Source organism: Aquila chrysaetos, chromosome 12 (genome assembly GCF_900496995.4).
Source record: "Aquila chrysaetos chrysaetos chromosome 12, bAquChr1.4, whole genome shotgun sequence".
Classification (NCBI taxonomy): domain Eukaryota; kingdom Metazoa; phylum Chordata; class Aves; order Accipitriformes; family Accipitridae; genus Aquila; species Aquila chrysaetos.
Window position 1 is genome coordinate 20,661,109 of NC_044015.1, and position 14,455 is coordinate 20,675,563.

Below are 14,455 nucleotides of genomic sequence, written 5' to 3' on the forward strand. Positions count from 1 at the left end.
TCAGATCTGTATTTTCTGTTTTCCTCTTTCCTTTTGAATGGAGTTATTAAAAAAAAAAAAAAATCTCATTGTCCTTAAGTTCTAAACTGATCAGTTGCAATTAACCTTGTGACTTAATATTTCCACGGTCTGTTGCCACATGCGTATGCCATTCCTCTCTGCTCCTTCTCAAGTGTGCTTCTACTTTTTATACGTCTTTATTTTCAGACCAGACAAGAGTTCCTTGTTCAGTACTACTGATCCATTACTGCACTTCTCTCTTAATAAAGTGCTTTATCTTTGCGTAAAACATAGCACACAAGTTGCTTCAGACCAATAGGGTCTTATGACTGCTAGTCACAGGTAACACTAATTCTAGCAGTGTGTATCCACTTCATTGGGCTTCACTACCATAGCAATCCTAGAAGTTAATATTCGTGACTGGATGAAAAAAGGAGTTCACATTACATCTTTAATGCCATTTGTTTTAAATGATTGACATTCTCAGGATCTGAATAACATTCCATGTTCACTGCCAAACTGACAGAAAGTTCCAGTCATGGTTACAAGGGTCTTACCACTTCTAATTTTTGCACTTTATACACAATACAAGAAGCCATTTAAAATGAATAGCAAGTACAGTCAATGTGCCACAGAAAGTGGTCCAATGTATTTCCTATAGATTTGTTGCCTTGAATTATTTGCCCATCCTCAAAGATACACAAAGGAGTGGTTTTCAGTATGTCTTATATTTGCTAAAAGATCAGGCTTTGCTTAAAGTCTGCTCCTTGGCTGAATCAATGCTTGCCCAACATATACAATTCACTGTCAAAAATTAAAGTCACAATAAAGTCCTGTCTCTCCACAGAATTCTTGGAAAACAGGTGTCCCATCTTTCTTAGGAAAGTTCTTGGGATACAAAATAGACATCCTTGCTACATTTATGCTTCATCTTATCAAGACTTTTGAGAAAAATATTGAAAAAATTGTCAATATACATACATAGATCTACTCCCAGTGATGTCACTTGCTAGAATACACAACAAAGTAATGATATAATAAGAAAAATATCTTTGGAAATATAAAGTCAGTGATGGTTTTGTATGTTAGCAGTAGAAGTACAAAATAAAGATCAGAGAACTCCCAACTGTTTTTTTTAATGCTGTCTTGGATTTAAAGTATTTTTATTTCAACCACCTCTCAAGTATTAAAGCTTATTTCCTACTAGTATTCCTTCCAAATTAACTGTCTTAGCAAGTTTAAAAAAACAAACCCTTTGTGCAGACATGCTGTACCACCATGTTGAACTCTACTGCTCCATTAACTATGATAAAGTCATTCTCATGATTTTTTTCTTTGTGCATAATATAGCATTTGTATGAATGCTTGTTGCAACTGGAAGCATATTGTGCCATCTAGCAGCTGACAGTTTAAGTTATGCAATGCATAAAGATTAGACTAGAGAAAATCTTACTGTGATTTCACAGACAGTTTCATTGAAAACAATTCTCTGAACTGGCCGCTCTCTTTATGACATCTGTTCTCACAGGACATTCTGGTAGCTTTGGGTTTTTTTTATTTCGAAGTACTTAAGGAACAAATGTTATGCCCAAATATATTCTCTGCAATAAGCATATGTTAGTGAAATAAATTAGACTAGGTACCTACCCAGGACTAAAATCAGGTTTTACAGGCATGAGTGCTACCAGAGCTATCAGACTCAGGGAAACCTTTACGATGTAGATCTTGGTGATATGGTAATAATATGGTACCTTAAGCAAGCTGTTGGCTGAATCAGTCAAGTCCATCTTGACTATGTTAGTGAAGTCATTTTATCCTCATAAACTGATTTCGGCCCATTAAGACAGCCTTTTTGCTTTGCAGTGTGTATAGTCATTACATTTCCCTCCATTCATTTGTCTTCATTCAAAGCAGCACTCAACCACCTTGGTGCTTATTACTGTTAACAAGAACGTGGTCTACCTTAATACAGTGTCAAATGAAATCAGAAAGAGTCATGTGGATGATGGCAGGAGAAACAGCGTGCGTGATGTTATCATATAGATGAGAAATGTAAACCAGGGATGAAATGCAATTTAAGTGAACACTCAGATAGAAAACAAATGTGCCATTGCAGGCAAACCATTTCTGAAGCAGCTGCATAGGAATTCTCCTCCACTTGTAATTCTTGTTATGGGGTTGAAAATCAGAAGAAATCAGAATAGTTAAGCAATCAGGAAATAGCAGATATTTTCATTAAAAGTGGTTCTATTATAATAAAATCATTATCTTTCACTGACAAGACAAGCATTATAAAACATACTGGGTTAACTGCAGAAGCATCCTAAAAGCTTGTGTGTTAAAGCTGTTCATTTGGCAGAGAGACTAATATGCCTAAAAGCTTTCTAGCTCATTTTAACACCTTCTGTTTTTCTCGTTAATGCTGGCACTGATGTTCAGTTATTATTGTAGGAGCTGATCATATTTATAAAACCTTGCTAGTTTTCCTCTCTACAGACGACATCTGAATCACTTTTGAATATCTAGCAGAGGTTCAAGATACTAAGTTCTCACAAAGATGCAACAGAGCCTTTAAACAGAAGGCCATTTGAAGCACCTCTACAGTCTCTAGCTACTGTGCCTAAAAAGAAAACTTTTCTTGAAGATACTGTCTCATATAAGTACCAGCTGCTGTGTTTATCCTCTGAATCAGCTTGTGCTGATAATTGAGGAGTCAGGATCCTAGACTAGACTAATCCTGTACAGCATTACAAAGTCCGTATGTTAAATTTATCCCCAGTACTTATCATGCTCAACATTTCCAGGGCTGCTTCTGACATTACATTCTTCTTTTACTACCAGTCCTTGGCTTCCAACCTTTGGTAATAGAAGAAATGTAACTGAGGCCTAAGAGTATGAATGGGAGAGGATAGTTTTGCCTTTTAAAGTTTAAAAATGCATGCTCAATGAAATATGTTAATTTGACTCAATACTGCTCACTTAACTAAAGAATCAACATTTATCAGCATCTCCAGGTTGTTCCTCAGCTCTCATATACAATGAGTTCATGGGGTCTGTGCATAGATAATACAGTTAATGCTCTTTTGGAAGCAAAGTGATTTGTCACTGTGCAGCAGCAGATGGGCTTGAAGAAGCTAAGGACCTGGTGAGATCAGATCAGAGGCAGGTGTGTTTTAGAGACACTTGTCATTTTCATTTTCTCTGAAATACATTTAAGACTAAAAATGTCTACCGGGTAAGAAACATCTTCATTAAGAATGGATGCCTATATGCACTCCTTTCCCTTCTGTATGCCTTAATCTCCTTCCACATTAACCACAGGGGAGTTAATAAGATGCTCAAAGTGAACTTCATAGAACATGCCTAAGCTGCGGGTAGGCTAGAAATTAGTCATCGTTCACTGGCATAGCAGTCACATATCTGTACATGGAGATGATCGCAGATACAGAGAGGAGTAACAAGAGCGACGCTACCCAAACTCAGAATGCCTCAATCCATTACCTGGGTCAAATCACAACTAGTTCCCAACCAGCAAGAGAGACTAGTCCCAGCTACAACAACCATGAATTGTGATTTTGTTAGTAAGAAGCATTGTCCAGTAGAGGATACATCTATGTCCTTGTACAGTAACTAAGCTCTTATAGTCTATGTTTCTGATGCTAACGGACCTCTTTCCTAACTGTTTTGATATGGCCATCTTTGGAACCATCTGTCTCTTTGGAAAGCTTCTGAACTCTTCCCTGCCTGCCCCTCCACACCCCTTTTCCAGAAATATATTCCCAAGTATCCATATTTGGTGTTTTAAGCCCAAGCTAGGACTACATAAATCAAATCTCATCTGCTAAACTGCTAAACTAACCTGTTTCTTCTGCATATATCTATATATATCTGCCTTTTTACATTCCCTGACCAATGAATGTTACCGATGGCTCACCCCAGTATTAGCACTGGAGCTATCTCTTGAGTATCTTGGCCTATTCTGCTCTCTGAGGAGAGAGGAAAAACATCAGCCTGACATCCCACTTCCCTCGTGTCATGTCCCAATTTCTCAGGACGATGACTCAGGTTTGCTGATTCCCACGTCAGGATTAAGGTGAAATGACACCAAGGATCCTTTAACTCACAAAACTCATTTTTTATTTGCTCACAACAAGAATTGGCAAGATCACCACCAAAAATTGGTATGCTCACAACAAAAACTGGCATGAAACTATGTCAGTAAACTGTGTAATATGTGCTAACCATACATCACCAAACATATACTACAGGCCTTGCTTATTTGGGAATTAGTTCAGCGAAAACAGTAAGGCGAGCTCTCCCATTGAGTCACGAGGTTCAGAGCAGACCCCCTTGCTTTCTAAACTCCTTCTCAGTGAGGAGCCTAGGGGTGGCTGAATCCACTCCTAGTCCCAGACTTGGTCAATGGTTTATGTCTAAAGGAATAAGGTGTAGGGATTATGGAAAAGGAAAGAGAGAAACAGGACAGAGAGAGAGAGAAGAGAAAGATTTCACCAGTCCTGGGTCCAGCGTTGGTTCAGTCAGCCGAGGGGTTCAGTCAGCCTAGCAGTCCAGTTCCGGTGGACTTGCACGCATGGGGCTTCAGTTTGTGTCCTTTTATCATCCTTGCCCCTCCTTCGGGCAGGCACTCGAACTCATTAGGCTAATTAGGTAGCCTTTGAGCCGTGGGCTTGGGGAATCGTTTGGGGAGTAACTTCCCCCTCCCTGCAGACGTGATCTTTCGCCATACATGGTGAGCTGCCCTGTTCAGCACATCAGAACAGCACAACAGAACAGGGAGCTGTGCACCCTCCAGCACGCCCTCCCCCTCCTGTTGCTGATGGGCTTCTTTTCACCTGTGGTTCCTTGCTAGGCGGAGTTCATTGTTATGCAGAGTTAGTCGTTAAGCAAAACTTGGCCCACCACAATGTTTGAGATATTAACACCTTCAGTCTCTCACACCTTATAATCTCACCAAATCAGGAACAAGTTCATGCAGGACAGCATGCTCTAATTCTGTCAGCATTTACACTTAAGGCAAAAAGGGCTGGCTCTGATGACTAATTGTACGAGGACACTAATGTATAAAACTTTGTTTCAATTAAAAAACCCACATGCATTTTAAAACCTCGAACGGGATTATAATAAGAAATCTGAAAACCCTTTTTGTTCTTCCCAAGTGACATTACACACATATCATTATAGTCATAATTTTGTAGATATGTGGAAAAAGGACATATGTATGACCTTCAGATCAGCCCTCAGCTTGACAGACTAGATCAATGTATTATCCAGGCCTGTATTTTTCATTCTGTTTCAACAGCCACATAGAATTGGTTTGTTATGATAAATAAGAACGCTCCGGTAACAACAGAAAATAAGATACATGCAACCAGCTTGCAATGTACCTGTTCTCAAAGTTCTCTTTGTTTTTTTAAAGAACTGCAAGTTTCCAAGCTGCTTGCATGAATATCATCTTCATTTCTCAAAGGCAAACTAGAGTATTCATAATGAAGTAAAATGAAGTAACACTTACTATTACATGGGGAGCTGGTTTGTTTTATTCAATCACGTAAATATTTATTAGAGTTTTACAGCCTTCACATACTGAAATCAACTGTTTACAGCATTTCCTGGAGGACACAGAGTTGACATTAGTTACAGATTTACAATCATTGTGGTCTCTGTCTGGGAAGATCATAGGAGATGTCAGATCATAGGGAGTCTCAGCTGCAACAAAAATGCAAGACAGACAGAAAATTCTGGACACAGACTCTATAACTGCACTGCAAAACAAGCATGCAAGTAGTTTGCCACCACTTGGTGAAGCCCATTTTGGTTCTAATGATGTGTTAAAAAAAGAGTCTTGACTGGAAGTTTCTCCTAATTTGTCTTTATGGATATAGAATGATTGAGAAATTGTAAAAAAAAAATTCTCTTAATCTACATGTTCAGATGGTCAAGATTCTAACAAATGAAATTATTTTAAACCCAGAGTACTTTCCAAAGCCATAAATGTTGTTGACAGTACCTTGCTGTGAAGACAGGTAAGGAGTGGGTTTCTGAAGTCATTCCTATGCTTTAATATATTTGCATTCATTGTCATGAAATAAGTCAGCCAGATAAAACTCCTTTGCTGAAGTACATAAGTAAGTTTTGGGAAAGAACACATGCTATGAGGAGGCATCCTTAAGCCACCAGTAATTGGTTCCCATAAGAATTACTATACCCACGAGATGCAGTTAGGGTTAGTTAAGGTACTGCACTTTGAAGATGTAAAAAGATTTCAAAGAGCTAATTGGTACTAGATTATCCACTACACTGGGATTTCTGTATTACTGTTTTCAACTATCTTACTCTAAATATAAAGTGATAAATAGATGTTCAGACCAATTTTTAAGTTATTTTTGGCAACTATATAGTTATTGCATCTATTAATTGAAAACACAAAATGTAAGTTTTCCCTATGAATGTCCCTTGCATGTAAGGAAAGAAAAGCTTGTTTTCCATTTAGAAAGGAGCCTGAAAATCTGTTCATTTTCCTTTTTCTGCTTGTTTAATCCCTATAAAAATTTGTGGTCTGTGTAAAAGAACAGAATTCTTAGAAGTAACTCAATTTTTTCTTGCGTGACTATACTGCAAGATTCACTTAAAGGAAAAAAAAAAAACCAAAACCACAAAGGGATTTGATCAGCTTTTGGCAACAGGACAACAGAACTGAAATGTAAGCAGCAAAAGGCTTTTTTTTTTCCCCCCTCCAAAAGCTCAAGATTAATATGGACGTGATAATCAAAAAACAAGTTGAAGGAGAGTCACATAGACACCAGAAGAGAATTTTTTCTCAAGGAAGGTACTGCCACACAGGGACAGGTTGCTCTGCAAGAACACCCTGGAGGTATTCAAGACTTATCAAAACAAGGCCAGGGCTGGCTGGACCCAGTTCTAGTAGTAGTACCACCTCAAGCAGGGGCCTGGAGTTGATAACTCCCAAAAGTCCCTTCCAAGCAATAGTTCTGTGATTGGTGACCTCCTACTGCAGTTACTGAAATTACCCAAGAATCATCCAAGAAAAGTGATTATAGGGTCTTAATAAAAAAGATAAATATGTTTGTTGTGGTTTAAGCTCAGCTGGTAACAAAGCACCACGCAGCCCCTCGCTCACTCCCACCCCCCACAACCCCAGCCACGGTGGGACGAGGAGAAAATACAAAGGCAGGCTCGTGGGTCGAGATAAGGACTGGGAGGAATCACTCACCTCTTACGGTCGCGGGCAAAAGACAGGCGCAACTTGGGGAAGAAACAAAACCAATTTCATTTACTACAAGTCAAAACAAAACAAGGCTATTAGGAAGCAAACCCAAACCTGAGCACACCTTCCCCCCACCCCTCCCTCCTTCCCGCCTCAACCCCACGCCCGGTTCTCTCTCCCTCGTCCCCCCGGTGGCGCAGGGGAACAGGGGATGGGGGTTGGGGTCAGCTCGCCACACCTGGTCTCTGCCGCTCCTTCCTCCTCAGGGGGAGGAGGACTCCTCGCTCGGCCCTGCTCCGCCGCGGGGTCCCTCCCGCGGGAGACGGTCAGTCCTCCACGAACTTCTCCAGCGTGGGTCCTTCCCGCGGGCCGCGGCTCTTCGCCAACTTCCCTGGCGTGGGTCCTTTCCGCGGGCCGATCTTCGGTCGCACGCTGCTCCGGCACGGGCTTTCCCATGGAGCCGCGGCCATCTTGGGGGGCCTCCGCTCCCCCGCTCCCCTCCACGGGCCGGGGGGGGACAGCCTGCCGTCTCACCACGGGCTGCGGGGGCATCCACCTCCTCAGGCGCCCCTCCTTCCTCACTGACCTCGGTATCTGCAGAGGGGTTCCTCTCACATTCCAATCCCCCTACTGACTGCACGTTCCCCTTCTCAAATCTGTTCTCCCAGAGGCGCTACCGCCGTCGCTGACGGGCTCGGCCTGGCCCAGAGGCGGGTCCGGCTTGGAGCCGGGGAAGCTTCCAGCAGCTTCTGACAGGAGCCACCCCTGACCCCCTCCCCCACCACCAAAAAAATCCCCGCGCCACACAAACCCGTAACAATGTCAAAAACCCCAAATATAAAAATAAACCCAAATACTGAAATGGTAATGCAAAAAAAAGAGAAGCTTCAAATAAGGAAACATATGCAATCCTCAAAGCTACATTATAATTTCAGTATTTCCATTGAATTGTACATACTAAATGGAAGCAAAGAAGCGAACCAAACCCTTTTTTCCTTGCAAGTCACCTTGACAGAAATCAGTTACATTTACTTTATCACAGCAAAAGTCTGTGCACAGATTAAGTATTTAATAAAAGGTACCCACATCAACTGTCATCTGTGTTTTGAAAATAATCATGTAATTTTATGTAATAGGATTCCTTTAAGGGTAAGTATTATCACTTTAACATACTTTTCTCCATTTGAGATTTTCCTCCCCCAGATTTCACCCTCAAGTCTTTAACTATAACAAGAAATTTTATTTCCCCTGTTCCAGAACCCATCATATTAAGACATTCAACTCAACTCTTTAAGCTGACGGGGTTTGTAACTGGTTGGATAGGCTGCCTGTTCAGCAGGTAAAAATTTAAAATATATTAAATTTTTCTCTAACACTTGGGTCAGTGTACTCCAACAGGCCAAGAAACTGATACTTTGTCAGCCTGAGAGCACACCTTAATGTAGACAAGCTAAAGAGAGAACCCACCATGAAACCCAGCTTTCCTCCCTCATAAGCACATGTGCAACCAGCTTATAAGCATGTTCTGCTTCTTTAATGAATGAACAGATCATGACTCCACTACAGTTTCAGCTACAGCAATTCCAAGGGAGTTAATTTCGGTGTAGGAGGAAGAATTGGCTGAGGCTGCAACTGTTCATATTTTTAAAATCTAGAGATTTATGGTTCATCTTGTGTACTGGCCAATATCAAAGGCATCACATATGTAGCAGTAATCTTGTTCTTGCAAGGGATTTTCCCATGTTTTTGGACTGGAACCTCAAAGAGAATTATGTTTGGATCATGGTGATTTCACTTTGAAACAAGAAAATGGGAGCTATATTAACCAGACTCAGAATTCAGTGACTATATCAATTCCCTACATGAAACAAGTGATCATCTGCTCTACTTGTCCGTAAGCAATACTAACATCTTCTTTCTGTGCCTCCCCATTTCCTCCCTTTTAGCTTTAAATTCTTATCTTCATATACCACTATCCACATATTTTTAATTTATGTCTTTCAAATTACTGCTTGGCTGCTCATCTCATCAACATATGGTAGCTCTGCTGGCTGATGGCACAGACCTTATATCTGGGGACCGATTATGTACCATCTTGTAGCTGGCATAGTTATTTACATGCCTTGAAGACAATTACAAAATATTGCCACCTCAGAATATCCTCATCAATGAAAAAGTTTTACCCAGATCTACTTAAAGCACTTCATCTTCAATTTATTCACTCTGTAGTGGGTCGTAATTTCAAAAGTTAAAATAAGGCTCAATGCTAAGTCTGGCATTATCATTCTAATCCTCCCATTCTGATCTTGAAGCTTCCATCTGATCTGGAAATTTCTCTTATATTCAAAAGTAGGGATTTGTGAGATAAAGAAACTATTAAATACTTACATTTTTTTCCCTCAAAAAAGAGGAGGAAAGGTACACTTCTGCTCTTATTTTATTTGGAATACTAGATTCCCTCTTTCAAATGCCCATTGAGAAAAGTGCACAGAATGAGTGTTCTCCTCTTGAGAACAAAATCTAAGGATGTTTCTGAGCTTAGAGGATCTTTTTTTGCTGAAGTTTGAGTCTCTAGTGATCATCTCACAGCTGTTCAATAACGATGCTGATTTTTGTATAAATGTGTAAAGTCCTTCATGTACATAAGCCAAGAAACAATGCAGAGCTGCTCATCTGAGCCCTTCTAATTGTTCTTATACCAGCAGCTTAGGAATTGTTGCAGATGGATTTGTCATAATAGTTTTTTGGTATTTTTTTATAACAATTGCCTCTTCAAGCTAAGCAAAGCCTGGAGAAAAATAAAGCTGTGGTGAATACAGATGCAATGTTAATTAACAGACACTCTAAATGTGAATGTTTTAGAAAAAAAAAATTAAAAATAAAATAATAGTGTATTGACATGTCAAGCATCCAGGAAATATTTTGAAAATCAAGTTTTATTTCCCTGAAAAATTGAGTCACTGCATTAGAATATATTGAGCTGAAATGCTAGGCAGCAAATTAAAGGCAAGGGCTTTGTGTGTGCACCTATGCATTATTGCTCTGGTGATGATGTTTACCTCAGCTGCCCTTTGGGTAGACTGCAGAATCTGGACAGCTTTATTAATCTTACTGGTAATTTCTAGGCTCTAAAATACTACAATACAAAGTATTAGCAGCAGTCTTCTGGGAGAGATTTCCTGATTAGACAGCCCAAGTTAATTATTAAAGACATATTAGTTTTTAAGCTGCTGTCTGTCTCCTGTCTGTAAGCAAAACAAAGGAAACAACATCAGCAATGGATATACTTTGCTACATTCGTCTACTACTTTGAAGAATGCCAAACCATCTGTACATAAGAACTAGGTAGAAAAACTCATGTGAGCTCATCTGCAGAAAAAAAAAGTTAATAAAATCAAAAGATAAATGAAAACAACTGGTTCCACTACAATATTGTCTCTGGAGACATCTGATATTTTTGTCCTCAAGTAACTAACAGTGCTAATATGTAATGTTTAAACTAATCCTGTCTCAGAGGTGAGGTCTGGAGGTAGATATAGAGATTTTATTAATCCTCCACTAGAATTTATTTTACTATGCTAATATTGGTTCCTTTTCTCCATCTTGTGCTGTCCTTAGGGTCAGGCTGTACGTAAAACAAATATCACCTAAACAGGAAGCAATAATAGAGATGATTGATTTGGTTTGTCTTCATCTAGTTAATTACTTCAGCCTGCACTCGCTTTCCCCTTTCCTTTTTCAATTTCCTGGACCAAGAGAATGAACTGTTATTGCCAAAAGAAAAGGAGAAAGAGAAAGGGAGGGGTGGAGAGAGAGAAAAGGAGATAGAGTCTTCATTAGTCTGCATTTCTCTGCTTCTCTTAACTTCTACTTTGCATTAGGATAGTTTCGGTGCTAAAAAATCCTCATTAGTAAATAAAAGCAACCTTCTAACTCTGTATTGCTTTTGTTCCCAAAGAAAATCAAAAGACTGTGCAAACCTAAAGTAAAATGCAATTAATTATCAAGCTCTGGGGATCATTTCACCAAAGGAATTGATTTCACTTCACCACTGCAGCCACCTCTCGTTGGAAACATATCAGCTGTTTAACAGCACACTCATCTAACAAGATAACAAATTACCTCAACATTTCCTAGGGAATAACATTTCAGTCTTTCACTAGAAGAAGACAGGTCAAAAATTACTTTTTTCCTTTTTTTTTTTTTTTAACTTCAGTTCATATGATCTCTAGTATACCTACAAGAAATGTATTATAAAAAGAAGGTGTGACAGTCTGACAAATTATAGTCAATGTCTCAAACATTTGTTAAAGAACTTTGGTGGAGAAAACAGCCTCTGTAAAAACGCTGGAGTTTTGTCAACAGGACAATGTGGCCGGAGGAGAGGGCCCCATGGATGGTGGGACCGCGCTTCTCCAAATCCACAATTCCTTATCTTAAGTGACCAGGAGAAGGACGACAGCTTATGCACCTGGAGGAGGGGGCCCCACGGCGGATGGGACTGTGCTTCTATCTTAAGCAGTCATGCCAGCCAGGAAAGAGAGGCAACTCGCCAATGAACCTCCGCAAAGCTCACCAACCGATTCCAGAGAACCCCGGGAACATGAACTGCGCATGTCGAGACCACCAACTAACACACTATAAAAGAAGGGAGAACAAGTTTTCAGTGCGCGCCTTCCAGAACTGGATCACTACGCTGGCTGGACCAACGCTGGACCCAGGACTGGTGAAACCCTTTTCTTCTCTCTTTCTTTCTTTCTTTCTTTTTCTTTTTTCTCTCTCTCCCCACCTCTTTTTCTTCTCTCTTTTTCACAATACCTACACCTCATCCTTTTAAACATAAACCGTTGACCAAGTCTGAGACTAGGAGTGGATCTAGCCGCCCCTGGGCTCCTCTTTGAGGAGTCCAGAAAGCAAGGGGGTCTGCTCTGAACCTCGTGACTCAATGGGAGGGCTCTCCTTCTGACACAGTTTTATGTTCCTTTTTCCGCTCCTTTTTCTACACCTCCCTTCTCTTTTCAAACAGCGGCTTAATGACATGATGCAAGGTTCATATTGATAAGTTCATTTGTACTTGGGCAAGGTTAGCTAGGTTGAATAAATGTTGATTGTTGTTCGAACTCCCCTGGTGTCGTTTCACCTTAATTCTGACAAAGGAAATCCACGAACCTGAGTCGCTCCAACTCTGGGACACGACAAGGGAATCCAGCTGAAGATTTCATACACTAGAATGTATGGCTTAAGTTTCATTAGATATATAATAGGATCTTCAAAGACTGCAGACAATGAGGATTTGGAGTTGTCACATCAAACTGCATTTCTACTTAACAGCATGCTAGGAAATAGATTTCAGTAAGATACAGGACTTGATTCACATGTGCAGGGCTTCCATCAGTGAAGATAGTCTATCCAAGTGTGATCCCAGTAGGAGTATATGCAGGACTTTGAGGACTCAATTTATCTTGACACAATAGAGAGTTCTGAGCTTACCGAAGAAGGGAAGGAGACACTGTCTAAAATATCATATCCAAAATAACTAGTTCATTTTCTAGTCTTGCCACACATTTTTTTGTTTTGTCTTTAACAAAGTTTTGAGTTTCTCTTTGCTCCATTTCTCCATGTGTGTTGAACAGGAAAGTGATTCCTTTTCTTTGCCCCTACCCTTTCTTGGGCTAGGGCCACATCTTACTTTCACTACATACCTAAAGAGACAAAATTCTGTGTCGATGTTGATGCCCTTCAGACACTTCCCATAATTCCCAATTAGCAAATCATTTTAGCTTTTTTCCTAAAGTGCTGAAAAATCTGGAATTGCCATTACCACTCAGCAAGTAACTCAGCGATGTTTTCCCACTGTGTCACTGGTTTTGGAAAGTTATATAACATCATACAGAAATGGAGTAATTAACCTTTCATTTTAACCACCTATTCCCTCTTTTTAGCATGATTCAGTATGTGGATTGTCTGTCTTGTATTTCCATGATCAGATATTCAAACTGAGCTTTAAAACTTAACCTCTCTGAGAAACCATAATGCCAGGGACTAGTACATAGAGGAGCATAAAAAAGAATAGTATATCTGGCTGGACAATACAGGAGCCCCAAGTGCTGAGTAGCAGCTGCCGTTCTGATTGGAGTGCTCATTAAAACCTGCCAGCTTTCATGTAGTAAGCCAGAAATGCCTGACTCTAGGAACAAGAAATTACCGAGTGTTAAGGACACAAAGCACAGACCACCGCCAGTACTTTAAAGCTCCTATAATTCACACAGATCTGTTTTGAATGGTATTCCACTTGAATGGTATTCCACTGTTAGCCCATGGGCCTGCCTGACCTCCCTTGCAGCTTGCATGGAGAAAGCTCTAATAGTATGCAGGTGTGAAACACAGAATTTCCCTTACTTGTAACCAGTCAGAATAAAAAAGGGTTATAAATATTGAAATAGATTCCCAGATCCCAATGTCTCAGGACAGGTAGATACATGATGGTGCACAAGTCTATCTAGAAGTGCTAGAAGACTGTACAGGTGACAGCACTTCTCTGAATAGGAATTGTCACTGGCCTTGGCAACAGTGACGCACTGAGGTTTTATTTTTTCCCCCTCAAATCAGGAGTGCTCTCAAATCAGCACTGTTTTAAACAGTCGAATTTAAAATGCAATTAAATCTTTATCTGATATGTATTAGCAAGTGTAAACAAAGAAACACCTTCGATAAGGAAAAGGTGCATAGCACAGCCAGTGTAATCTGAGATAACATTTGAAAGTGTGAGCATCTTTAAGAAAGTCCACCTGTTTTTGGTTACTGTGATGCAGCTGTGTTTCAAAGACAGGACAAATTTTGAAGGATTTTTTTTTTTCAGCCAACCCTGTAATACACTACTGGTATTTAATCATCTTCAGAGATTAACAATTTTTCATCCTCATTCTCGAAAAATCAAAACATGATACTGATGTATAGGCTAGATGCCTCATGCTTTAGAGAAGCAATTTAGCATTCATGGCTGATATTTTTTACTTTTCTGATTATACCACATTTTCATATAGTGGCTGATGCCTTGTAAATATACAGGACATATCCAAACACTTAAAAAATGAAAATAAGATGGTCTATGTTATAAGCAAAAATCTTAATTTATTAAAAAGTATGACAAACTAGTGACAGAGAGTCACTGAAAGACATTTGGCGACATTGGTTATGTCTGAAAATCAT

The 14,455-nt window shown here is 39.9% G+C and overlaps 1 long non-coding RNA gene across 1 annotated transcript; it reads right to left on the minus strand.

Annotated features, from left to right (window-relative positions):
- Positions 1–247: 247 nt before the first annotated feature.
- Positions 248–11,703, minus strand: LOC121233682. The gene is made up of 3 exons (XR_005933637.1): positions 11,518–11,703; positions 4,731–4,735; positions 248–259 (listed from the first exon to the last, which is right to left on the minus strand). It is a non-coding gene; the product is annotated as an uncharacterized LOC121233682 (long non-coding RNA).
- Positions 11,704–14,455: the final 2,752 nt, after the last annotated feature.